At 29.3% G+C, this 26,934-nt stretch overlaps 1 protein-coding gene and 1 long non-coding RNA gene across 2 annotated transcripts in view; both read right to left on the reverse strand.

The window, feature by feature from the left end:
• Positions 1 to 26,934, reverse strand: part of LOC123261000 (agrin-like) — a 336,839-nt gene that overhangs the window by 280,903 nt on the left and 29,002 nt on the right. The window lies entirely within an intron of this gene.
• Positions 13,513 to 16,177, reverse strand: LOC123261047. The gene is made up of 3 exons (XR_006508597.1): positions 15,831 to 16,177; positions 14,195 to 14,252; positions 13,513 to 14,082 (listed from the first exon to the last, which is right to left on the reverse strand). It is a non-coding gene; the product is annotated as an uncharacterized LOC123261047 (long non-coding RNA).

Here is a 26,934-nt window from a genome sequence, read left to right on the forward strand (position 1 = left end):
ATGAAACTTAATTTTTTAATCTATAAAAAAATATTTGCAGTCAATTATATTGGAATTTTTAGTTAAATTTATGCTGACTTATAATTTACGATTCTTTAACTTCTATTTGGATATATTTTTTGGAGTAAAAGAACACAATATGCAAAATAATATTTTGAAATTCATCATGAAATTCAGTTGGAATTCGCCGTAAAGTTCATGATGAATTTCGAAATATTATTTTGCATTCTGTGTTCTTTTACTCCAAAAAATTTATCCAGACAGAAGTTTAAGAATAGTAAATTATGAATCAGTATAAATTAAACTAAAAATTCCAATATAATTAACTGCGAATATTTTTTTATAGATTAAAAAAAATTAGTTTCATGTACAATTTGTTGAAAATTCATCATGAAATTCAGCTGGAATTCGCCCTGCAATTCATGATAAATTTCGAATTATTTTTTTGCATATTGTGTTCTTTTACTCCAAACAATTCATCTAAATAAAAGTTTAAGAATCGTAAATGTTGAATCAGTATGAATTAAACTAATAATTCTAATATAATTGACTGCGAATATTTTTTCATAGATTAAAAAAATTAAATTTCATATACAATTTGTTTCAAATACATCATGAAATTCAGCTGGAATTCGCCCTGTAATTCATGATGAATTTCGAATTATTATTTTGCATATTGTGTTTTTTTACTCCAAAAAATTATCTAAATAGAACCTTAAGAATCGTAAATGTTAAGTCAGTGTAAATAAAAATAAAAATGCCAATATAATTGACTCAAAGCTTTCTTTACTGATTATAAAAAGTAAGTTTCATACACAATTTGTTTCAAAAATTTTTTTTGTACGGGACACAGACACCATCATAAAAATTGCCAGAAAAGCTTCCTATGACCTGAAAACGTCGAGATCTGATGAAAACTCGATTTTCGAAAAACGAGGTAAAACCAACTTCCCAATTTTCGAAAATTTTCAATTTTCTTAGCGAGAAGTTAAAAATCGCCAAGGGTAATATCTCGTTTTCAAAGGTTTTATCAATGAGTTTTCGATATCTAGCGGTCCGTCTGAAGTTCACAGGCTTGAATAAACTTATTGACAAAGAAAAATTGCGCAGCGAGTACCTGTTGTACGGTGGAATGCTTTTTTATAAATTGTCCAACGTCGATCGTAGAATAAAGTATTCACAAGAAGTTGAGAAATTTATTGAGGGAATATTGTGTACTTGAGGATTACCAAATTTTTAACTTCCCGCTAAGAAAATTCGAAAATTTTCAAAAATCGGGAAGTTATTGGTTTTACCCCGTTTTTCGAAAATCGAGTTCTCATCAGATCTTGACGTTTTGAGGTCCTAGGAAGCTTCCCTGAATGTTTTTGCGATGATGTCTGTGTGTGTGTGTGTGTGTGTGTGTGTGTGTGTGTGTGTGTGTGTGTGTATGTATGTGACCCTCTTGTAACTTTTAAACGGCTTGACCGATTTTATCGCGGTTGACGCCATTTGAAAGGGCTTGACCAAACTTACCGATCAATTCCAAAATCTAATCAGCTCTTAGGATAAAAAAAACCACGCTGATCACCGCAAGCCCGATCAAAATCGGTTGATTCGTTCGTGAGTTATCGTTGTCGAAAGAAAACCGAAAAAAGTGTTTTTTCGGAATTACTTCGAAATTCCTGGCTCGATTGATTTAAACTTGAAGATTTTTCATAGGGCTTCAAAAACTGCGTCGAACGCCGCCAACCACTCGAAAATTGGTTCATTCATTCAAAAGTTATTGCCGTTTGAAAATTTAAAAAATTGTGTTTTATTAAACTGCTATTAGAGTTTTGAGCTCAAAAAGCTTAATATGACAAAAAAATCATATTTTTGAGCTCGAAGAGCTCAAAAACGTAATGTGTAATTTTGAGCGCTTAAGTACAAAATGAGCGGGAAGTTGCAGGGATAGCCTTTAAGGCCAACCGTCGTTCTAATTTTTTTGTTACATAATTGTGGGACTACTTTACCAATATAAAGTTGAAAAAATTAATATTCTATCAAACGATAACATTAAATAAGTTATTGCAATTTTACTCGCATAATATAGGGTATAATTATTCCTGGGTTTGTATCATCTTTTCATATGTTTGCACCAGATTGAATGAAATCAAAATTTTGAATAAAATTCATATAAATATTAAACAAAATCACGCGTTTTTAGTAGATTTCATAGAGTTTTAATTATTGTATTCACCCTCATGACCATGACACAACTTTTCAAAAATTTTGCTACTTTCCGTCTCAACTTTACGAGCTAAATTAAAAAATGAATTTGGTTTAAAAGTTTGTATATGTATGTAGATGACCCAAGTAAGTGAATTAGTTTAAAAACTGCAGCAATTCAAAATTTTAAAAAATTAAAGAAATTAATAATTTAAGCGTTTTGAAAATAACAAAAAATTTCCCATACATTTAATAAAACATTACTATTTCATTGGTTTCTATGGTTTTAAAAATTTTGGGTAAGAGTTCGAAATCGATTTCATTTCAACTTCTAAATGTCCTATTCTGTTTTTAACCAAGTTAAAAACTACCTAAGTAATTAATCTTAAAATCTATCTACCTTTTATTTGACTGAAAATTTTATGACAGCAAATTAAGATTATCATTAATGACTGCGATAAAATAAAATAAAGTCAACTTTTAGCTTATTTGAAAAAAATACACAATTTGAAAATGTACATTTTTTATACTTTTCTTTTATCAGTTGCAAAACAAATGCACAACAAAAAATAGATACTAGTAACTTAAGTTGCTTCAACACTATTTAAAGTTTCTGCTCACCGCTGAAAAGTACTTTTCTGTGATAAAAAATCAAAAAAGATGACACATTCAACTAAAAAAAAAAAAACCGTTATTTCGCTTCAACTATATTTTTTATAGAATTTCATAAAATTAAATCAGACTCAAGAAAATTTACAATTTTTATTAAATCATTAATGTTGCATTGAAAGATAGAAATTTTTCTGCAGTTATAGCTAAATAACACAAGTTTCTCTTTTGTTTTTAATAACGCCGATATGCACTCAAAAGCAGAATTATGAAAAATAAAAGTTTTGGTTTTTTCTACTTTATGTAATTAACATTCCTGTGGCATCTAAACTGTGTGGGTTTTCAGTTAAGAAAAAACTTCTTATCGTGTTTTAGTTCATAACACGTCCACAACACTCTTTAGAATCATAAAAAAGTAAATGTTAGTCTCTTTGTAACGAAAATTCCAGTCAAATTTCAAATGTGTAAATCCTGGAGTTGAAAAATATGTACATTGTTTTTTGATGCTTTCACTATTTTATTGAACAATTAATGTACATATTTTTTTACTTTTGTTACAATTCAGATGCTTTTGCGACCATGCGCACAACAGCTTACCAAATTTTCATTACATTTGTTTAAATAGTGTAGAAATACATGTGAAACAAGCAAACAAATGTTCAATATTACGCATAAAAACATTTTGATGCTAATATTGTTAATAAGTCAGATTTAAAAAAAGGTAATAAAAATTTTTATTGAAATGAGTATTTGTAGGTACACCGCTTGTAAATTTACATGCTACGATAAATTTGCGATTTAATTAATATTTACAATTATTTTGTTCATTCGACTTTATTCAATAAAACCACCAATATCAATGGTATATAACGATAGCTTGAATTTAATCTTACAAATAATATAACATCATCCAATGTTTTTCTGTAGTTACTAACGTTTTTCTTTATATAGCTTTTTTGTTCTCATTTATTGTTCCTCCACAGCACCTCTTTTTGTGTCTTTTCAACTCTTATTCTTCATCTGCCAAAAGTAGTATAAAACAAAGAAAGAACAGGAAAAAAGCCAAGAAGATAAAAAAAAAAATGGAAAAATGACAGAAAGTCGAGAAAAGCGAAAAGCCCGCGAGGTCGTGCCTTCCGGCGTAACATGATTATATCGAAACCGGGCGACTATATGGCAAACGGGAATCGATAGCCGCATGCCGGTGCGCCGTCGGAAGTATACAGACGAAACGTAAGGGAACTGTAAGGCTACGAATAAATTTGTCAGAAATCGCGCCTCTCCTCGATCCTTTTCCGTCCAATTCAGTCGACCCAAAACGTCAGCAGTGACGTATTATCATTTGAAAGAAACCGGCAACTCGACTCTTCATATATTATAATCTATTGAAAATTATGCAGCTTTTCTTATTTCGAAAATATAAAATGATAAAATGTAAATTGAGACGAGTAAGCTAATAAAATATAATTCTTATGTCTTGCCAAATACAAATTTATATTAAACTATTTGAATGAAATGTAAATATATATTTTTCTGCATGGTAATTATTAAATGCAATACGTTGGAAAAAAATCTACAAAGCGGTTGACTCTGCTGGCCATCTCTGGAACTTCCTACCATTTTCAGGCTCAAAGCGCCTGAAAGTCTTCGAGCTCAAAAATATGATAATTGTTTCAAAACGACACTCTTTTGGATTTTTTTAACTGCGAAAACGATAACTTCCCAATTTTTTTTAATTTTTAAAGCGAGAAATTTACATGTTTTATTACAGGAATAATAAAAAAAACTGAGATTTGAATAATATATCAACCTTCATTATGCACTGATCAAAACTATATGATTCTTTAATATTAATGGTACAAAATTTTAAAGTTGGGATTTGGTATATTTAATCCGAACAAAAACAGTTTCACTGTAAAAAATCGCGCCAAGTCCACGTTCATAAGACTATTAAGAAAAAAAAATTTGTTTTTTTCTTTACAAAAATATATAAAATTAAAAAATTAAAAAATCCAAGTAACCGATATGATTGTTTATGATTTTCGGAAATTAAAAAAAATTTTGTTACAAATTTAAAAATTAAAAAAAAAATTTGGAACATATTTAGTGTGCGCGGTTGCAAAATATTTTACTTTTAATGAAATTCGTAAAATCTATTTACTAGGACTTTAAAAAAATTTAAATACACAATGACGCACACCAAGTACGTTCCAAAATTTTTTTCTTAATTTTTAAATTTATAACAAAATTTTTTTTAATTTCCGAAAATCATAAACAATCATATCGGTTACTTGGATTTTTTAATTTTTTTATTTTATATATTTTTGTAAAGAAAAAAACAAATTTTTTTTTCTTAATAGTCTTATGAACGTGGACTTGGCGTGATTTTTTTACAGTGAAACTGTTTTTGTTCGGATTTTATTATTTTTTGTAATTATAATAAAAATTTACAATTGGTACCAACTTAATTAAATCTCGCGTTGGTTGCATTTTTTATAGCAAACTATCCCCTTGAAACTACAGTTTATGTAAAAATAATTCCAGCGCACCCTGGCGGGTGTAGATGCAAGCTGTGAAATATCTTTTTTTAACTGTAGTTTCCCATCTAATGAAGGATTACTATGCATTCTCAAATTATTTAGTTTGTGGCAGATCACTTTGCCCATCGAAAAAAAGTCAGGATCGAAATTTTTGCGTTGCTATAGTTTGTGCTGATTAAATTTAATAATTTCAATTAGATTAATTGTTATAAGTGAATATAATTAATTAATAACAGTCAAATAAAGTATGAATTACTGTTATAATATACAATTTAGGAAAAAAAAGTACGGTAGAATTAAATAAAATTTTGCAACCTCAAAATACCGTTCTGCTTACAGTAAACATAGTCGGTAGTCTGGCGCTCCGTTTACAGCAGATTTGAACGGAACTTGGCGCCAGATTCTACCGAATCTGTGGATACATTATTCAAAACAAATAAGATATAAATATTGCAAAACTTACTTTTATTACTTTAAAATTTTATCTTAAGATAAAATTATTGATTTACATATAATTAAATAATTAATCGAAATTAAAAATGAATTTGATACAGTAGTTGTACAAAGTAAAATTCAAATTAATCTCTGTTAATGAGATAGTTAAGGTTACATCTATTACAAAATCCATACGCGTTGTTCCGTCAGAAAAGTTTTAGTTTGAAAATCCTCAACGTTTATTAGTTGAACGAGTATAGTTTGGGTGAGCTAGAGTGGACGGGTTGAAACGCTGCTTGATTAGGCCGGTGTAACATTTCACAACTCTAGTTCTACAGGCATTCATGGGTTGGTTCTTGAGTTAAACTTAAACAGTATTAAATTGCACTTAGGCAAGAACACGTCTCATCCTGTCGACGACATTAAAATGAGAAAACCACCTTGGTTTCACTCTATTCGTCTTTTAGCATTAGAAATGTTGAGAAAACTGAAAATGTCGACTGTGTGATCAGGGATGTTGCGATGAGAAGGTGAAAAGCAGGAAGAACTTCAAGGAATTTAATATACGCGCAAGACAGAGGAAAACTCGAGAAGTAGACATGGAAACTGACTATGAGCAGTTTTACACTCCCCTACCGTGTTTCCTTACTTTTAAAGTGTCATCTTCAAGAGTTCTTCGACCATTTTCTTATCTCAATTTACCTTGCCCATAAATGAAGTTTATTTAGTTTTATAGAACGTTCCAACGTTGCTAGTTAATTTTCACTAAATGCTTTAACTAACAGCGAATTTTTTATTTTAGATTGTACCAATCTAAACGAAATTACACGCCCCATAGTGCTCATTCAATTTTTGACAAAAAAAATAAATTATATTCTGTAACGTGGTAGATTTTTTAATTCGATGTCCAATACTTGGGGTGAAATTAACCTTCCAGGCTTGAACCCAACGTCGTGAATGTTACGTGTGAATGAATGAAAATTTGACTAATTTGTAATGAATTTATATTGTATAAATACGCAACGTTGGTCGAGAGTGACAAGGAGCGATCGAGTAACAGCGAGTACGAGTCTACGATTAGGAGCAAAAAGGATAGCCAAGAGACAACGACGAGCGAGTATCGAAGCACGACGTGCGAGGCACCGAGCGGCGTAAACACCCGAAAGATCTAGGTATAAATCGACGCTGGGTGGATTTCTGCATTGCCGGATCTCCAATACGACGATCACCATCGATGACAGTTCATTAATCAATACTTCAGGAGCAGAAGTGACCAAAAACTGTCATGTAGGTCCGTTGACCGTTATACGGACATAAGTCAACTATCGACGGGGATCAATTCCAATGGAAAAGACAACTAGCGCCGCCAATTTCAAAGGTAGCAGAAACTAATACTTCTCCGTGGAGAAAAGGATACAAGGCTGGACTGTCGACCGATAAGGATGCGCTTTTGCACGCTCGACAACATAAAAATTATTTCGTAATTGTGTCGAGACTTTGTTTATTTGATAAAATTTGTAAGCTCGCAGTAAATTATTTTATTTACGAATCTATTTATCGAGTCAATCGCACGACACTTCTCCAAGCTTTTGCGACGAAGAAGACGCTCTGTTTCTTAGTAAGACGACGTTCTTGTTCAGTGTTGAATCCAGTGTTTAGAGTCTACGTTATAATTTTGTAGTTCATTTTGAGTGACGACAATTCTAAAAAAAGTAATTAATAATTTCTATTATTAATTAAGAGTCATTTTTGCGACTTTTGTTTTTTTTTTTTTTTTGTGGACCGATTATCGGCCGAGCGTTCTTGATCTTCCGACGATGTTGCGATTAAGTGCGAAATTGTTCGCCAATCGATGAATTAATATCGACCGCTGAATTGTTTGGTAAATTAATGAATTGTTATTTTTTTTCTATAATTTCCCTGAATTTATTTTGGTTAACTTTAAGTAACTTTTTTTAAAACTTATTCCTTCCAACGACGTGCATTTCAATATGGCCCGCCGCCCTGAGTAAGAGGTAAGATCGAGCTAGTCGAAGTCGAGTTGTAAGGAATTAGAGATTATTTCCCTGGTACCCTTCGAAAAAATCAAATATTTCATTTATGTATTGGTTATTCGCGTATTATATAAATAATTAAATATTTTGTGAGCGATCGAGACGACGATTTCTAGGTTCCCAAACTATTTGTTAAATTTTAATTATCACAAAGACAAGAGGATGGTAGAAAATCAGTCGTGCAGTTATCAGATAGTATAGACTCACTAGTCGACTAAGAATTGAATTCTATTTACTCAAAGCAAACGAGTAAAACCGATAATTATATTTGCTATTGATATGTCCAGCACACAAAGCAAATTGGTGTACATACTATGGAATTAGGAAAAGAGACAGAGAACTAGTTAGTGGTTGAACGAAAGTATACACTGTAAAAAGAGCGGTGTTAAAAATTGACTTATTTTAACACCGCGCGGTGTTAAAATAAAATAACACCGGCGTAACTTTTCCGGTGTTAAAATACCGGTGCTAAATCGGTGTAAAACGGAGTAATACCAGTGTAAAAGTAGAGTAAACAGTCTATTTAAAATATCAAGATTATAAAATCTATAAAACATAATAAAATTTAGTTTTTAAATTAAAAAAATAAATAGAAAATATATTAAAGTAGTATTCATTACACTGACCCACAAAAAAAAAGTGGTCTGTACTTTTAACCAGACCTATCTATCTTTATGTATTTTGACGCGCTAAATCCGAATCTAAAGTCAGTTTTGCCCGCACACCCTCAAAATTATGAGTAAAATGCAAAAAAAACCCAAAAAAGGCAAAAAATTGCGAAATCTGCAGTCACAGCGATGAATAAGTAAATGTGAACCCAGATCAAGTACGATTTTTATGTACGTCAATTCACTAAATCTAAATCTAAACGTTAAGTAGCCCCTTGATCCGTCAAAATTTGAAAAAATTGCAAAAAACCCAAAAAAAAAGGCAAGAAATCATGATAAATCGAAATTATAGAGATGAAAAAAATTTTTCGGATTCAGATTGAGTATGATTTTTATGTACTTTGTTCCACTGAATTTGAATCTGAAGTTTTCTTGTCCCATTGACGTTTTAAAATTAAAAAAAAATCTCAAAAAATAAAAAAAATCGAGAAAATTGTAGTTTTAAATATGAGAAAAAATCTATTAATCACGATTGTTAATGACTCAGGTGCATTTTAATGGATGAAATATGAACTTAGAATTGAAATACTCACAAAATTTTAAAATCTATAAAAAATGATGTGTAAGTAGAATGAAGAGAACGATGATTGCAGTTTTTCGCAATTTTTTGCCTTTTTGGGGGGGTTTTTTGCATTTTACTCATAATTTTGAGGGTGTACGGGCAAAACTGACTTCAGATTCGGATTCAGCACGTCAAAATACATAAAGATAGGTAGGTCCGGTCAAAAGTACAGACCACTTTTTTTTTGTGGGCCGGTGTAATTTTTATGATTTTTACTGAAATAAGCAAAATTGTGCCTATAAAAGTTAAGAAAAAAATGTATGACATAAAAAAATAGAAAAAGTCTATGAGTATCATCTAGAACAAATTTTAATTTCGGTTTGTAGTTATTTAAATTGTTACCTATGTAATACGGACTTTGTTTAAAAATTATACAATTTTACACCTACCATTTCAATAATTAATAGTTTTATGAATTAATGAATATACTGCCCAATACACTGATAGAAGGATTTGTTTATATTTAAAAATATTTGTTAATATTTAACAAATCATTTATTAGAGGCCACTTTTTAGTCCTTAAAAAATCTTTCTTAGTATTTAAAAAGATTTATTAATATTTAATAAATGAATATCAGATTTATTAAATACAAACAAATCATTTTAAATACTAAGAAATATTTGTTTAATACTAAAAAGTGGTCTGTAATAAATGATTTGTTAACTATTAATAAATATTTTTTAATACAAATAAATCCTTCTATCAGTGTAGTAGTAATTTAGTGAATAAAAATATTCACAGAGTAAAATATCTTCAACATCAAAAAATATTTTAACTCCGCTTTAACACCGGAAAAAAATATTTACACCGGCAGCGGTGTTATTTTAACACGGCTTTCGGTGTTGGATTTTAACACCGCAAATTTTAACACCTACACCGCTTTGGATTTACCCCGGTTTTTTTTACAGTGTATTAACAATTTATGATACGTATAAGCTTTAAAAAATTAATAAATAATAAAGAACTAGTCCAAAACACGATCCACATTATAATTGTATGTATGTATGTAAAGATAGAGATGTACGGTTCGCTAGTCTAATCTAGGTTTAACCAGAGTTACGTTAAGTTAACGGAAACCTCGTCGGTATTAGTTGTTGCGGAATAGTGTCGCGTTGCCCAAGCTAAACTTTGCATACTACTCTCCTAGAAAATGTCTCTCTCATACTCAGTTTCAACCCCGTAACGCTATGACCCCAGAACGACCCTTTAGTGATCCATGTCCTTAGGGGTTCTTCACTGGCCCTCACATTCAGAGGAATAACTTGACTATGGTCTCGCGAATCCTGTTGTTCATTAACCCATCTGTTGTTCTCTATTCAGTGTGGTACATAATTGTAACTGAATACTGAGCCTATATAAACCTCTTTCTGAATACTCAGATATTTCCTTACTGCAAATTTCCATCGATGTTGTAACATAATCTTTTCGAATTTTCTCTTTGTAGTCATTATAATAATCTAAAAAAAGTAATAAGAAGGGTGCTTTCGCTACAGTTTAGTAAAAAATTCATTATCCAAAAGTGTACATAATGAATTCAAATTTTATATTATTAAAAAAAAAGAAAATCGCAATTTAATCTTATTAATCCTCAAGTAGCGTACTATTATGGCATTACGATTGACGTGAACATGGTTATGGTATACCCGTCAATCTGTAATCATTTGTATTTTATGAATAAATGAACCGATTCGTGAAAAAAAATCCAAAAAGCGGTTGATCAGCAAGCCATCCCTGGAACTTCCCGCTTATTTCAAGCTTGAAACGCTCGAAAATCTTCCAATTGAGTGACTTTTGAACTCTTTGAGCTCAAAAATTTAAAAGTTATATGAAAAAAACTATTATATCAAAATTCTTAAATAGCTATCACTTTTGAACGTGTCGTTCGATTTTGATTTACTCTGCATTGTTCAACGCAATTTTTCAAATTCAAGAAATTGTATATTAGGTCTTAACTCGATGGATCGAAGAATTTAAAAGTTATATCAAAAGAACGATTATTTATAAATTTTTAAATGACCATAATTTTTGAACGTTTCGTACGATTTTTGCTTACTTAGCGCCATTAAATGCAATTTTTTTGGGTTAAAAAAATTTTCTCTAAAGGCTGAAGTTGATTAGTCAAATATTTTAGAAGTGATTCAGAAAAAACTGAGATTTTTATTTTTTGAATATCTTTGAAACGGCTCGACCGATTAACTTCAAAATCTAATCAGCTTGAACTCTTTTTGAGTCAGTTAGCCTCAAATCTGCGCAATCTAACAGCAATGTTTGAAAAGTCTGGATTTTTAGCCAACTTGACTTCTAATTGACACCAATCATTAGAAAGCAACTTTGGTTATTGGGGTCCCATAGAATTTTTAAAAAGTGCTTCAATTTTTTGAAATTTTATTTCTAAAAATTTGGACGGTAAAGTGTGATCGAAACTCCATGATAGCACAAGTAAAGGTTTGAACTATTATGAAAAAAATTAATTTAAATTAAAATCTAACATGCTATATTTAATATTAGCGGCGAAAGGGCTCCCTTAAATCTGATAAAGCAGACATGGCCAAATCTTTCAACTGTGCAGTATAATTTGATGTGAAGCTAAATAATTATATTTGGTTAAATATGAACTTTTTTCTGGAAACAAGGAATATTAATCAAAGGTATTTCAATTTTAATTGTGTCATAATTTATGAGATGTTCAGAAAAAAGAAACAAACAAGCAAATTAATTAGAGCACCTTGACAACTTGAATTATTGTACTTACTTGTTACTCATAACTTAATTGCAATTATGCGATGAAGATCAATTAGAGCGTTGGTAAACGACAAGAGATAAAATGGCAGACGGTGGCATCCAACGGATGTGCCTATATCTTCCTGACTGGAGACATAAATAGTAGGCTCTCGACCTGGATTCTCGAATTAAAACGATAAATATACGGTAAAAGCGACACGACCCACGGGGATGACTCGAGTTCCTTTCATCCTTATTCCTCTTGCTTTCACGATCTGCTCAATCTAGGTAAGGGTAACAAGACCAGTATATTTTCTCTTAAACTTCAACATCTCTATATAACGACTTTACTTTACGAGTGTCTTGTGAATCGTTATATTTGTTTGTTCGTTTGTTATGCACCGTATAGATATTTTTTTAGAAGCATTGTTAAAATTTATACTCTAAAATAACGATGTTTACACTTGATTTACTACTTTCGATTGTCTATCGCTTCCTCATTTTTTGTTATGACTATGATTATATTATAGTGATCGTCAGAAAGTGAATCTATATTAAAATTCAATATTCGAGAATTTCTTATCCCTTCAAGATTACGAAAAATAAAGTACAAACTGGCTCCTTGTAGCACAAGATTAGGAATAATTCAGGTGCGTTCAAGTGAATATAAGTTGTGAAAAAGCTTTTTTTATACGACTCACCAGTTGATAACGAGTTCAAATCTCCGTTATTAATTTATAATAGTAAAATCAATATTCCCAGGTTCAAAGCTACGTCTTTAAAATTCGTATTTCTTTACTGACATTTGTTGAACATCTTTCAATCGAAAATTTTTATATGTACTTAGCTGCTTTAGAAAATACTCTGTTTTTAATCATTTCTACAGACCAACAAACATTTTTTCATACTTTTTATTAACATAGCATTGATTTAGCTTTGGGTAATTCAACTCATTTTAAATAAAGTAATTAAATAATTACTTTCTAAATTTCACCTTCAATATTAATTATTCATTCGATTTCCCAGGCTGCTAATATTAGTAACTGTTGGAAAGTACGATGTTTCAAAAATTTATTTTCTTGGTTTGTTAATTCTGAGATTCAGAATTTGGTACATCCCGTCGGTAACGATTGTGACTTAGTTCGAAAGTATATTATTATCTTCGATCAATGTAATCGAATTCTTTAAACGAAAATAATTTCATTTTCTTTCGGAAACTTTAATATTTTTGTTTTGAGTAATAGCTTCCTTGATCCTAATCTTATCAATTTAGTCAAAAAATTCAAGATTCAATTTTACAAAAACAAGACTTTGCTTTAACAAATTTTGAAAAGTACTCCACAGTTTTTAATCATACAGAAAATTGCAGCAAAGTTGAAACAAATCGACACCAGCTTGAACAAATGTTACAACCAATCTTGATCCAAGAGAAAAACCAGGAAGAAATATATAAGTTCATAAATAACGATTTTTTGCTTTCCTATTCAAGAATTTGAATTTATCAATCTAAAATAAGTGATTCCTTAAACTTAGGCAACAGAATACTTTAATACACGAACACAATTTTAGAAAACACACTTTTTTCCAATTTTCGCACTGTTTCCATTTTGAAATATGTTATAATAGCTTTTGAAAGCTCGTAACGTCGCCAAAAATTCAAGTTTCCAAAAAAAAACACCAAATTCAGAGACTCCGATTCATTTTATTTTTTATTCATTTTTTTTTTTTACAATTTTCTAAAAGAAAAGTTGGCAGGTTAAGATGAATAAACATAGCTTGCTTAAGTTTACATCATTTACTATCTGAACATACTTTGCATTAACATTTATTAATAGTGAAAAGAAAAAAATCAACATTGAAAAGTTAAATAAGACAATTGAAAAGATCATTGTTAATTTCATCATTATTAATCGTGATGTCACTTGAACAACTTTAGCTAACTCTGTATTAATAGTGATAAAATAATAAGAGTAATCAATGTCTATCTCTTTGAATAACACTGAAGAACGGAAACGAGAAATGAGAAACTTACTAACTGTCAAAAGACAACGAATTGGCTAAAATTAAAATAAGATATCGGAGGTGTAATTCTATGCCAGGCAGTTGAACGTAGCATAATCCTGCATAACTACATAAAGGTCCGGTAAAATATGCATGAAGTAAATAAGAAAAGAGGAACGAAAACGCTGCAGTCAGACGGTCAATCGATACGATATTGCCAATATTTTATGCATGAATATAGGTGTCTCTGGCTACTTGCAAATGTATATCGGCTGATTCTATCTTCTTTCCATCCTCAATACTAAAACGGAAACATCGAAAATGTATGTCCTTCCCACGAGAGCATGTCGTATTTATTCTTTCTTCTTCTGTATGAGTAATATTTGCTTTACGTATTAATAGATATATCTTACCCAAAATGTATCTGCATACGAAGATGTCGATTTTGATTGAAAAATGGGAATACTTTACCTGAAACAGAAAGAAACATTTATTATTAGCAATCATATTTAATTGATTTAATGACGTAAATACAATTGATCGATACTATTCCCAGCTGCATGGACATATACATACTAAACGAGATAAAAAAATTATATATATATTTTTCTATATTCTTCATTGCTGCGTAAAAAAAATAAATGAACAAAAACTGAGGGAGAAAAAAATGGATTGTCAGTTTAAAATGAAAATATGAATAAAAAAAAATTTTTTTTTTAATTGAAACTTATACAGTATGTTTACTTAATACAAGTAACGAATTTACTCAATTTTAGAGTTTTTCAATCAATTTAGAATTAAATAAATTCAAATCAAAATTATATTTAGATATGGTGTAGAATTGTTCTGTACACAGTAAAAAATTTTGCGTCAATGCGTCAAAAAATTTTGTGTTAAATATTTAACACTTTTTTGTGTTAATTTAACACTTTTCTGTGTTAATTTAACACAATAAATGTTAAATTGACACATAAAAGTGTTAAATATTTAACACAAAAATTTTGCGACGCAATGACGCAAAATTTTTTACTGTGTAGAAACAAATAAGTTTTCATGTTTTTATTTTTTAGCCGCACAGCTACACTGATAGAAGGATTTATTTGTATTAAAAAATATTTGTTAATAGTTAACAAATCATTTATTACAGACCACTTTTTAGTATTAAACAAATATTTCTTAGTATTTAAAATGATTTGTTTGTATTTAATAAATCTGATATTCATTTATTAAATGTTAATAAATCTTTTTAAATACTAAGAAATATTTGTTAAGGACTAAAAAGTGGTTTCTAATAAATGATTTGTTAAATATTAACAAATATTTTTAACTATAAACAAATTCTTCTATCAGTGTATGGCTAAGTCACTTGAGAGTTTATTACACAAGTTAATCAATTTCGAAGAAGATGTAGCTCATTACTTCTAATTTCTTATTAATACACTTTATTTCAAAACTTATTGTGAGTCAACGAAATTTTATTCATGAAATAGTCGATGCATTTTCTACAATACTCATATTATAAAAATCGAACGGTAATTAGTTTTGGAGCTAGTCCAAAAGTTTTTAATCATAGAAGTGATGAAAGGTAACAAAAAAATAGAATGATGGTTGTAGAATAGGGAATAAAGTGATAAAAATATGGGATTCGAAGCCAACCAGAAATCAATCTCCATTTCAAAATGACAATAAATCCTAGTAACCTATAAAATGCTATCAGTCAGTTATTCGGCAACGAAGCTTTTCTTCTACTATTTTCATTTTTACTGACAGTCCGACAATTTTTTTCTAAGCTCATTTCTCTGAATCAACGGCCGTTTTTTTAAAAATAAAAACACATAATGCATCGACAAAAATGAATATATGAGTAAAAAATTTAGTGAGAAAAAATTTGAAAATGGTGCATTTAGTCATTCCACATAGAACTTATACTCAAGTTTTTGGTTTAAAAGGTTAAAGACAATAACTTATCCATTCCATTCCAAAAGATTCTTAAATCAAGATGAAAAGTTCTAAAATTAAGTAATGTTTATTTAAATCGAAATATATTACGTATCTAGGGAGGAAAGTAGGTGATTCCAACCCGCGCAATATTGTCACCCACGCCAAAGGCGACTTCAAAATTTGAAGCTTGAATCGAAACTTATGAGACGAATTTGATACTTAGATCAAACTATTGAAACTGAATTAAACTTTTGGTTAACTTGACGAGGTTAGATTGACATTTAAACCAAACTGTTCAGCCTGCTAGAGGAAATTTTAATATAAATATTAATAAATATTTAATTTTTATACTGAGTTGGTATTATATGGAGAATTACAAAATCACACTTCTATCTCTTTACTGAGAATAGACAAACAGAAATCAATGACTGATATTATCAACAGAAGCCAGTGTAGGCAAAAAAAAACGAATACAGACGATCGAATGGGTAACTTTTAATTCGCGTGCCCCACGCCACCCAATCTGTGTCGCGCGCACTTCTATTACTCCCTCCTTTGTCCTTTGATAAGCTAAAGTAATTTATTTGCCACGAGCAAGGAATGTTATCACGCGAATCGTGACGACTAGCTCGTCAGACGTAAAATGTCTACCTCAACAACAATACCAACCAACATATTGGTTATATTGTATTTGACGAGAATATAATATAATATATAAGGCAAGACATCGGTATGTCATAGCAGTAGAATAGATGGAAGTGAAACATGCGCCTAGAATATAGCTCACAAAAAAGATTTGATCGATAATTTATAAGATGGATCGTCGTGAGGAAAGACGACCATCATTATAAAGCTATGAGAAGTATGACAAGCATATTGCTCTTGCACTGAAAAGTACGAAAATAACAGGGGTAAATGAATATCTATGATCGATGAATGCCCGTGACTTTGATAAGATTTTATTAATGAGCTAATGTGCATAAAACCGCCGTCTAAGGTAATTCTCAAAGTAATTTTCAATGAAAAGAGAATCTTACTTTATGCACTCAAGAATTATGTCTTTTTCGAGAGATAATATAATCAAAGTAGAAGCAAACACTGTATATTATAAAATCTTATCGATCATATCAACAACCGAGAAAAATATCAGAAAAGTACTTCAGAATTTTTTGAATGAAAAGACATCGATTGTTGCAGCATCAATATCTTCCAAAAAGAGACAAGTAGAAAAATGCAGTAGTTTTCTTTTTAATTTTTCATCAACGATATCTGGTTAAATAAATCAACTGATTTCGAAATTTTAAAACTAATCAACACATTAACTTAAAGTTATTTCAAAAAATATATTATACTAGCTGTTACTTGCCCGCCTCCCTTGGCACTTTATAGAATTGCATTTTTCTGTCATCATTCTCCTGTCTTTTTTACAAATATGAATAATAATTGATATGAAAAAAAAAATTTGTAATGAGCATTGAAAGTTTCAGTTAAAGAAATTGCAGGTCTCATAAGTAAAGAAATCTGCCTGTTATGTAAACATAACCAATAGAATTAAAAAATTTATTTTAAACAAATGACATTTGAATAGAATAAATTTAGTTACAATAAAAATTCATTATTTTTAAGTCAAAAAAATATAGGATCCGGGTAAGTAATCACCACCATATCATATGTACTAAAACCTTCTCCGAAACACGCTGCATCTTATGGTATGAGTATTATTCCGATCGGTTCAGTAGTTTTCGCAGTATAACCGGACAAAAAAACTGGCTCTCCATTTATTAGTATAGATTCTTCAGAGTTTTTGCGTTCGATGGTTTTTAAATTGTAATAATTAAATGGTAGAGTATATATTATGTATCTCTAGTAATATATTAAAGTTTTGTTATATATATATATATATATATATATATATATATATATATATATATATATATATATATATATATATATATATATATATATATATATAATATATTTTTTATATTAATGTTAATACTATATTATATTACAAATATAAGTAATGCTGTGAAGCGGGAAAGAATAGGAGTTACGGTAATTATTACGTGAAGCGTTCCGCATTCACGTAACAGGATATTGGTAGGAAAGGATTGAGAAAGGAATGTGGATAGGATCATCTTAATGTGAGTTTATAGAATATGCGAGAAAAAATTATTAGATAGCTCGGACTGGGATTCGAACCCAGAACCTTCCGAAGACATTTCGGCTACTTTACCATTTGAGCTATCCGGTCTATACTAAATTTCCTTTCGCTTATTTTATATACATTAAGCCACACCGTCCATCTTACGGTAAGCATTTTTTATAAATATAAATAATGCTGTGAAGCGGGAAAGAATAAGAGTTACGGTAATTATTACGTGAAGCGTTCCACATTCACGTAACAGGATATTGGTAGGGAAGGATTGAGAAAGGAATGTGGAGAGGATCATCTTAATGTGAGTTTATAGAATATGCGAGAAAAAAATTATTAGATAGCTCGGACTGGGATTCGAACCCAGAACCTTCCGAAGACATTCCGTTTTTAACCCGTCAGAACTCACGTGAATTTTAGTTTCTCACTTGCACTACAGCGCCGCTCTATAAGTCGGATGTTGTTGCGTGAGCAAAATGCTCATAACGTGAGTGCTGACGGGTTAAGACCTATTCAACTGAATCGAATCAAATTTTCACAAAAATTTTTAAATGGGGGAAACCATTCTGAAAGAAGTTTTGTTTCCATCAAAATATAAATTACTATCGAACAAGTATATTTTTTGGTCAAAGTATGTTTATGATAATCAGAATACTTAAGTCTGTATTGCTGTGAGAAAAATACTGGTCCGCTCATGTTTACTCTTTCATAAATACAATAAAGCAGTCATGGTGTGAAATTATATAGATGGGCGCAACTGTTGGTGACCTCAACTCTCGCACGCTCTCTCAGTAAACTCACTGTAACTTTGTGATAGAAAAAAAATCAATTTTTTTGAAGTATACAATTTGTTGGTAATTCTTTTCCGAATTTTTTATGATATAAGGCAAAAGAATATCAAACTGAAAATTATGACATCGAGTTTTCGCAACTCTAAAAATTTTGTCAAATAAAAGTTGGAGATATATGACTTTTAATTGCTGTATCAAATATACACATTTGTTTGCTCCACCAGAAAAAATTGTATTGTATTATAACATTATTGTGCTTTATCAATTAAACTGAGGTTCCACTTATAGCCTTAAGCTATACAATTTTGTATTTTTTTTTTTTTTTTTTTTTTTCAATAATAAGATTATTTTCTGAGATAGAAATTTTTGATTTCAAAAGCAAAGTTGTATAATGTGGTACAAAGGATGATACAAAAGCTCTGGCTCGGGAACCTCACCCCAATCTAAAATCATGTATTATCCCTTGACACATATTATACCTTTTATGATAACCTACATTGAAGCTACATTTTAGTGTTATCACTATCACTAAGCTAAAAATAAATTTATTTAAGACTAAGTACCAGGGACTGAGTAATTGAGAAGGTAAACGTAAATTTCGCGATTTGCGATGTAAGCGAATGAAAACAAACAGTGAATATCATGCAAGATTATGTTAAATTACGACCAAAAATATTAGTACTGATTAATTATGGTGTAAAAATTCATTTGCTATGATTTATAAAATCATTTAGATAGTATTCACGACTATCGGGCTGATAGTAGAAAATTTTACCATAACTAAATAGTAATTGCTATTATTTAATTTTCTCCGTATAAAATTATTTAATTTTCAATTATATTTCTACCTCATTTTCGATAATATTGAATCAATCTCGCAATATTAATCGAAGTATGTAAATTAACAAAGTATTGATTCATATACATACGATACTCAACTGAGTTCCAGCAAAATAACAATTAATTTTTCAAGATATTCCAAGTATACAATTTAATTTTTTAATGTTTACAAACGATACATTTTTATTCCATAAAATTCGAATAGATCGATCGAAATTTATCTCTAATTATAATTGTATTTACCACAATCGAATCTAATCTGACTATTGTAGGATAGGGTTAATTAGATTAATACAGTAAATTTATTAGCACCGGTTAATTTCTAAATGACCATTTATTCATAATTATTAGCTGATAACATAAAGCCAATAATTTCACCATTTAAACGAATAATAAATAAATGCTTATGTTAATGATGGAATAACCTTATTTACTTTGCGGTATGCTTAACTTAAATAAATTTGTAAAGTAAAAATCGGAATTAGAAGTAATGAAACTTTGTTTAAGATTTTTCGAACCACGTCATCTATTTTACCATTCAATTTCAAATTTCAAGTAACTTAACTGATTATTTGAACCAACAATTCCTTTTGATTAACATAAAAACGATTATATTAAATAAATAAAATAGTTTCTAAAACATAAAAGACTTACATATATTGGAAAATACAATGATTATGCGGAAAATTGTAATAATAGATCCTTTGAACATCAAAATAACAACACTTGAAAAAAACTTGATTTTCTAAAATTTTTTTAAAATCTAAATTTTAAAAGTTTTTAGCTAAATAATCTTCGAACTAAAAATTCTGATCGTTATTTTATATGGCATGTTTTTAAAAATTTTTAATCGTGATACCTTTTGAACGAATCAACCGGCTTTAGTACATTAAAATTTGTTTTTTAACTTAAAAAATTTATCAAATTTTGAAGTTGATCATTAAAGTATTCTGCACATTTCTTAAAAAAATATATTTTTTGTATTTTAAGTTTAAAATGTTTTCAAAATTTCGGGGACCATATCAGTTTTGATTTTTAGAAAATCTAAGTTTAATAAAATTTATTCCAGTTGCCAGAAACCTCAGCTGAGTGCTTAAAATCACATAATTATACATGAAAATATTGTTGTAAAAAGCGTGTAAAAATAGCTTCTCAGGACCTCAAAATGTCGAAATCTGATGAAACGTAGAATCTTGAAAATCAGACTCCAAAATCTAAATCTCTATTCATTTTACAACTAATTGAAGAACTTAAATTGTCTATCATTTATTAATCAAGAGAATACTATTTAATTATTGATCCGGAGAAGACTCCATTACGTAATAGAAACGAAGACAAATTTATAAAAAATCAGTATACTTCTATTTTGAAAGTCACCCAGTTATCGATTAAGTAAAAATCTATACGAGTTTATTAGTTTATTGCTCGAATGCACTGCAATTGAGCAATTTAAGAATAGCTTTGACGTCAGTTTGCTTTCTTCAATAAATATTTTATATCTTTGGATATATCTATATATTTAACTGAATATTGTGAAGCAACACAAAGCAAAAAAATGAATTACTTCAAGTCCGAAATAAATTTCGACAATAATGAGAGGTAATTAGTAACAATTTTCACAGCAGTCTATCAATGCAAATATGCTTAGAGAAAACTCCTAATTTATAAATCTCTTCTATGTCCTGTACAATTAAGAAACACGGTTGAGAATTATTTAAATTTTAGAAAAGTAAAGTTATAGTATCTAAATTCTTGTACACTACGTAGATGTAATCGTTCTCTGGTATCAGGTGATTTTACAGCTTCAATGGCCTCTATAACTTACGCTACTTATGCAAACTAATCTATTATCACTATCGTAATATATCAAGGTATAGAGAAGACTTTGCCATTTGAGAAAACCTCAAATTTTCCGAAATACTGCGTAAAATACCGATGCTTAAGATATTAACATTCATCACTGAAAATCATGCAGGAGAAAATTATGTTAGAGAATTATCTTCTTTAATTTGTGAATTGTGAATTGAGAAATGAATATTTAAACTGAATGTCAGTGAAGCGTTTAAAGTTTTTTTTTTTAATCATCTGCAAAAGTTTTAATTTTTGTAAAAAAGATATCGAATTTAAATCGTTATTAGTAGATTATTCAAACAATTATTTTAACTTTAACACAAACAATTGAAATGACATTTTGATAGGTTATCCATCATTGTCATCATCATCGAATTTTTATTTCATAAGTGTGAAGAATTTCTGGTAAAATCGTGATGTATTTTTCAATATATTATATTTATTGTTTTCACTCAGTGATTCAAATCGAACAGGTTTATTGTTTTATTTATATATAATGAAATGTGATTCATGACGTAAAAGTAATTGAAAATTTTCAACAAATTGTTATCAGTCTAAAACCGTTTTACAATGAATCGTACACAAATTATATATTTATCGTATGTTTCATGAACATCTGTTTTTATAAATAATTTTTATCTCCAATTTTTATAAGTCAAGTACATAGTTTGTGTGATTTAATTTCAATGTAAGTGTTTTTTTATAACTCCAAAACCATTTTAAAATATTTTTAAAAAATCTTAAAAACGGTTAACCCTGCCAGCCGTCTCTGGAATTTGCAATTTTGAGCTTTTAAGCTTTTCGAGCTCGAAAAACTAGTAGTAGTGTTAATAGATCATTTTTTTGAAAACTTTGAACGGTTTGCGACATTCGATGCTATTTTCTGAGCAGAATGAGATTATTCATTACCTAAAAAACAAACCGACAAACAATTATAAAGTTGTGTGAAAAAAACTTTTTTTCTTAATGTTCTGAAACTGATATCCCTTGAATGAATCAACTGATTTTCGTACGGTTTGGGGCAATCAAATTTGTTTTTTGATAAATCTTATTTTTCAGATTTATTAAAATTATAAAAGAAAATTATACTAAAAATTACGAAATGAATATCATAATTCAGGGCCCGATTTTCAAAATCTTAAGTTCTATTATTTTATATTTTTATATTTGAGTTCACATTTATTTTTTTCATTATTGTTATAATTCACAGAATTAATGACATCACTAAATAATTATAAATTTCACTAAACACTGTCAAGTCCAATGACAATAGTATAGACAACTGTATTATCTTATGGTGTAAAGTAAGATCAGTGGATAATATAACAACTTTCTTCACCTCGCATGCGAAATATTATGCCATACAAAGATAAAATAGAATGACTACGAATCTCATATCATTTACCGCTACAAATTCGAAATCTCTTTCCAAAGTTTTAGGAGGTATTAACACCTTAATAATTCAGTCACAATTAGGCTCGGAATTTTTATTGTTTAAGAAAGAGACACTTCTATTTTCCAGAAAAAAAAAATTGATAAATCCGTACCTCGAGAATACAACATCTTTAAATCCACACTGCGTAAATGTAAGGTCCTCATGTTCACATAGCGTGAATTCATCAAGGTTTTTTTACGTATATAGCCACTTATAAGAAAAATATACTTCATGTGAAAATTGAAATTATGTGTATTAAGTGTATTATCTGTTGAAATTAATTCAAATAATAACCACATCCGAAATAGCAAACGCAATAAATAATTATTTCCCCAACAAATCAGAATTATGACAGGATATAATTTTAATCTTACGAAAAGAAAAATAAGTTCAAGCTTTAGATTTTAGTAGTCTCGTGAGAAACACAAGAGAGCAGAGTTAAGTAGTTTAAATCTACAACGGATGAGTGGCACGATAATCCAGTCTTCCTGAATTTCTTCACTAATGCTCACTAATAGATACTTTGAATTATTAATTTTACTGTTACGCACCATGAGCTTTAATCTCATTTTTTAAAATAAAATTCACACTTCAAATTTAAACTAAAGCTTTTTTTATCTTTGCTCATTTTATTTTAAAGCTAATAAATAGATGATATTTAACTTTTAGCTGTCGACTTATGTGCCAAAATTTACTCAGTATCAAATAAAGAGTAATCATAATCATACATGGCTGCAGTTTGTTTATATTTATTTCTCGTTGATAACTCAGTATTTTTAGTTTTTTTATATTTTCGAATTTATCTTATCAAAGCAAAAACTTTTTTTTCATCCTTAAAACGTTATAATAACTCCTATAAAAAAAATTTAGTTATTTAATTGTTCAAAATTTTTTTTAAAGTTATATTGTTCATACTTTTGTAAACGAAACAAAAAATTATCGACCGTAAACAGTATCTAACTGTATATCTGTAAATTTTGTGCATTTCACTGAGAAATATCAGTATCGGAATTCCTAATCAAATTCAAAATAAATGTATCAAATATATAAAATATACGTATATATGTTCAGTAAGTTCACAATCCTTAAAACATGTCTTTTCTTTCAAAAGCGTAGGCGTTATTTGGGATGAAAAATAAAAAATGTTGTGATAGCACATGCAGTCTCAGTAAAAAGATTGAAGTCGTAAAACTAACTTAAAGATACGTATCTCTACATGCCCTCATTTAAAAATCAAAAACACGAATGAAGAAAATAAATTTTTTATCTTTATCGTCCTACAGCTATATTTTTATCGTTACTATGCTTAATGTGATTTCAAATTGTTTAACAGATACATATTATGTAACCTAAAAAAAGACATACAGAGTTGATGTCTTAAAGAATTAAATGATAAATTAATTGTTTCTAAATTGCTTTTTACAAGGTAACTAGCAGTTACTCGACCGCTCCGCTGGACGTTTTATAGAGTTGCATTTTTAGATCTAGACTTGAAATTTAATTAGAGTATTGTTTTGACTTGCAGTTTCCCAATTCCATCTAATTGGCACGTACCTTTTATCCATGCATAATAATTACACAATTATTCTAGCTAATATTCAGCTATTTTTATAAATAAGTTCATTTTTTACGTTTACATTTACACAATTGTGTTATTTCAATTTCATCAAATTTGCCTTTTTTTCTCATAAATTATCAACAATAGTAAATTTTCTTTTTTTTTTTATATTATTAATCAGTCATAAAATATATTGTTTATCAAAGTGTAAATTAAAATAATAATTATATACGTCGAAGAGAAAAATTATTCCACATAACTGAGTTAATGCACCAACTCAAAGTTATGGCTGTAGATGCTAATGTACATAGATTATGAAACACACCTAGCATACAATAATGTGATTTTCAGTCAAAGTAGTGGCTCGTCTTCAATCTTCAGTAGCATGTAGTTTTGATGTATCGCTATTATATACTTAACAGCTTGGAGCATAAGGTCCTTCTACGACCCTGAGAGACTCACGCTTAAAGATTTATCCGCGACGATTCTTTACAGCTACAACTTATGGTGCTAAATCATACTGCTGCACGCGTCTAATTATCGCGTTTGACGTTCTTACGAGCCCATTTTAACGCGGTTCGCGCAAGTATATACCAGCCTTCACCTTATTCGTTATCATTTCTAGTCTGAAAAATGTTCTAAAAACCAGCGATTTTCTTTTTATCTGATTCGGATTCATATAGGGGAACCTGGGGCACGACGACCCCCCTCAAAAATTAAGTAAAATTTTTTTTTTCAATTTCCGTCAAGTTATGACATCTATAATGTTTTTATGATATTTTGGGCCAATATGTGATATGTGGAGCATAATGGACCACTCGAAAAAAAAATTGTCACGAAAAAAAAAGTTTTTCTTTTCGAATTGTGATAAATTTGTGATAAAATGAATTAGAAAAAATTTAATTGAACTAAAAAATTGAATCATTCAGAGTAGAGTAGTACACGACGACCCCTGGGGCATAACGACTCCTCTCATAAATTAGGTAAAAATTTTTTTTTTCCATTTTCCGTCAAATTATGACCTCTATGATGTTTTTATGATATTTTGGGCCAATATGTGATATGTGAAGCATAATGGGCCACTTGAAAGAAAAAAAATTTCACGAAAAAATTATTTTTTTTTTTTAATTGTGATAAATTTAAAGAATTCTTTATTTTAGGCCTTTTTAGGTCAATGGTATTTATCTTGGGTAAAATGAATCAGAAAGAATTTAATGGAACTGAAAAATTTAACAAAAAGTTGAATTATATAGCTTATAAAAACTTGATAACACAGTTTTTTTCAATTAAAACAGTAATTATTATATTGTTAGTTATTAACCACGGTATCCTCTGAACCAGGCAGAAACCCAATCTCAAAGTTTTATTTGAATTCCTCCCAGGATGTCTTACTCTACGCAATTCATATTTTTAATTTTGATTTGATAAAAATATAGAAAAAAAAAGTCTGGTTCAAGATATTACGTATCTTAAAAGCTCAATCTGAAAACTCGTGATTTTAATCAATGTAAACTAATGTAACCAATTTATTGCTAAATAACATCTCTGTATTTTTTCTTGTACGTACGTAGATAGGTTTAAAACCTCTAAGTGCAATAAAATAAATTAATTATATTACTAATTATTATTTATTATAAATGTTTGATAATTAGGAAATTACATCGAGATAATTAAATGAATATATGATTATTCGCAATGATCACAGACATATTCGTCAGAATAATATTCGCCAATACCTGCGCAAGAATGACTGTGGATTCTGAGTAAAGTCCATTGCAATAAAGACAATGGCAATCATCATTTTTACATTTTAAATGTTTTTTTTTTCAAGTTTTTTGATTTTGATTTTATTTTATTTTTTTTTTTTCTGTTTAACTGAGGTCTTTTTTTTGCTTCATTTTGATTTTTTTCTTTGAGTTCTCGGCGATACTTAAGACTCGTAAGAATCCTGGTTTTTCCTCGACGAAGTTTTCTGGGAGGAGAATCTCTAGATTTTAATGGTAATTGTTTCAGTGAAAAAAAAAATTTTTTTGCACGCCTCATAGCGCGAAGCGCGTGAGGTTGTGCTTTATACTCGACTCGTCAAGTTCAAGCAATTTTGTGATCTTTAAATGCCTCTATCACAAGCATACTACACTTATACAATGATATAAGTAGATGTACACCGATTTTACACTTAAATTAAACCATCTTTTACTTTCTAAAATCATTTTAAGTTGCTATTTTGAAATAAAAAACGTTTTGAAAAAAATTTTACGTGGACGTCCGGATGTCACCCCATTTTGGATGTACCAACGATTACTCCCGAATAAATTGATATTTTAAGACCGGACCTTTTTTATTAGTTTAAGAATTCGATGAACTGGGTCCGTATTTTATATCAGTGGCCTAGTTTGCGTATTTTTTTTTTTAATTGAATTTTTATTAAAATTCACTACGATACAACCGTACAAAGCCAAACGAACTTTTCTTATTTGTCACGTAAAAACTATGGCACCACTTGATCAAGCTAGATTTTTTTAGACTGCGTGCGCATATGACAAGAAAAAAGGGCGCCGATGTTTAAAAAAAAAATAAAAAAT

Source organism: Cotesia glomerata, linkage group LG3, assembly GCF_020080835.1.
Source record: "Cotesia glomerata isolate CgM1 linkage group LG3, MPM_Cglom_v2.3, whole genome shotgun sequence".
Taxonomy (NCBI): Eukaryota; Metazoa; Arthropoda; class Insecta; order Hymenoptera; family Braconidae; genus Cotesia; species Cotesia glomerata.